This window comes from Trichosurus vulpecula, assembly GCF_011100635.1.
Source record: "Trichosurus vulpecula isolate mTriVul1 chromosome X unlocalized genomic scaffold, mTriVul1.pri SUPER_X_unloc_8, whole genome shotgun sequence".
Taxonomy (NCBI): Eukaryota; Metazoa; Chordata; class Mammalia; order Diprotodontia; family Phalangeridae; genus Trichosurus; species Trichosurus vulpecula.
The window spans coordinates 45,526-48,193 of NW_023494384.1; positions in this window are offsets into that span (position 1 = coordinate 45,526).

Consider the following 2,668-nt stretch of genomic DNA (forward strand, 5'->3'; position numbering starts at 1 on the left):
TATTTTACTAATGACCTTGCTAAACGAAAATTACAATCAATGACTTGAATAGGGCCACATGAAGAATTTAGGAATATTTTCTAACAACTTCCTAGCTAGTCCCAACACTCTTCCCACCATTGTAGACGGGCACAATAAGGACAAGATGAACCAAAGTTCATCTTCTAGTGGTGTTTTTGTTCAGTCATATGTTCTGTCCGATTCTCCTTGATCCCATTTAGCTTCTCTTAGCAAAGACACTGGAATGGTTTGCCATTACCTTCTCCAGTTCATTTTACAGATGAGGAAACTGAGGCAAGAAGCATTAAGTAACTTGACAAGGAAGGACAAACAACAACAACAACTTTGAAAAATTCCTGAAAATTTAACAGTTGGTTCTTGGAAGGCTTTAAAAAGCTGATTCCAACTGGTAGGATTGTCTTAATCACACTTTGACCCTTATTTCATAAACCTCCGTCAACGTTCAGATCAACTATTTTCTTTTTTCCCCCAGTTTTGCTCTTGTGAATGTGGAATTAATGCTACCCAGGGCCAGGCACTGTATGGTGAAGCCTCCTCAATTTTCATTGCACAGCTCTTATAACTTAACCTTTATCATTTCACTACTGACAAAATTAAGAGAGAAAAGAGTAATTTCAGTGGTGATGATTTGGTCTCAAATTCTATTGTAACTGAAAGAATTCATTACCGACATCAGTTCATAAATCCCGGATTTCATTTGTCTCCATTCTACTTTCCTAAGAGGAAGTGATTTTTCAGAAGGGCAAAAATCCAGGAGAAAAAAAAAAATTAAAAAGGGGGAAAATGTAATACCAGGGTTTGGACACGCGATGGCAGACTAAAACTGTAATATCTGAACTGGCCACAAGGCGGCAGGCGTGCAATGCAAAGATTCAATGGAATGTAATATTCTTTATGGACACCAGATGTCACCGAAAGACCATGTTATCTAATTCAAAGTCAATTAATTGTTCAAAAAACTTTTCTTAAGCACCTACTATGTTCTAGGGGGTGCTTTGAGCGCTGAAGATACAAAGACAAACATGAGGCACTCCGTGGCATGGAAAACATAAACATATATACGTCTGTACAAAATATCAACGAAAGGAAGGGCAAAGGGGTAGGGGTCTAATAATTAGAGGGGGCCACATTTAGTCAGTAACAAGTATTTATTAAGTGCCTGCTAAGTGCTTAGCTCTGGAAAGGGAAAACTAGGGCAAAAAAAGAATTCCATACCTCAACTAGCACACAATCTAATTGGAGAATGAAAAGAAAATTAAAAAAAAAGCTATATACATTATGAATAGGAATTAATTTAGAGAAGGAGGGCAGTAGAACTAAGAGAGTTTGGGAGAGGCTTCAAGTCAAAGATGAGTTGTTGACTGCAAATTTAAAATCCACAGGAGCCAGGAGAAAGAAATGAGAGGAAAGGTGGCACAGTGATTACAGCACCTGCCTTGGAGTCATAAGGACCTGAATTCAAATCAAGGCTCAGACAGTTGACATACGTACTAGCTGTGTGACCTTGGGCAAGTCACATAACCCCAATTTTCCTGCCTTCGACCCTCAAAAAAAGAGGAGAAGGAAAATCTTGCAAGGAATGTTGGATAGACAGAGAAAATGAGATGGAGTGTTGTGATCATGGAACATCAAGGAGGCTCTTGTCATAAGTTCAAAGAATAAGTGGAAGTGGGTAAAGGGTAATAAGATAGGAAAGATAGGAGGTGGCTAGGTTATACAGGACTTTGGAGAGAAGAGGTACCTCAGATCACAGGTAGTGGTTTGTCGTTCATTCTCACATAGGACCATGACATCAGGTGGATGATGTCATGACTTGCAGTTGAATTGGATTTAAGTCAGGGAGGGCTATGCAGAATCACCAGCCTCACTTTATCCTCCAGAGCCATCTGGGTCCAGTGGCCAGATATATATCAGGATGAGTAGAGATGGCCCAGGATGCAGTGGGAGACATTGGCCTTTGTAAGCTAAGGTCTTTCCCAGTTCTCAGTATGACAGAGGCAAGGCCCATTCAATGAATAAGGCTAGGTTGCTTGGTTGTTGTCCTTTCTTGAAGAGACAATTTGGTGTTTACTGGCTAGACTTCTTTATCAAAGATCATTCCTTAAACCCAATTCCTTGTGGATCTCATTGATTGGGTCCTGAGAGGAGCTATCAGCTGGAGAGGCTTCAGAAGTGGAGGGTACTTCTGAAGGGGGAATTCAAGACCTAGAGTCCAGTCTCAAGATGAAAAGCAGGAATAAGGAAGAAGAAATCCAGGGCAAGGAGAAGTGAAAACAAGTGAGGAATGAGAGCTAGGTTTTAGTAATGTCAAGACTTTGAAACTACCTGGATATAGGGACTGAGAGACAGTGAGGACCATAAAGTGAATTCACATGCACAAACATTGGTTAATTGCCTACTGTGTTTCAGGTAGTTTCCTAAGTGCTTTATATAATAATGTAAAAAATAAAGAAAGAAAATGAATGAAAAGATTTACTGCCCTCAGTGAACTTTCAATTTAATCAGGGAAGAAAACAGAGAAAAGGAAGCAGAAATGGGGGTCATGTACATAATGCAGGGACATGAAGGAAAGGTCTGAGAAGTCCCAAAGTAGAAGAACACCTAGATAAATACTAAGTCTGTCCTTAATCATCTCCTTAAATGGAGG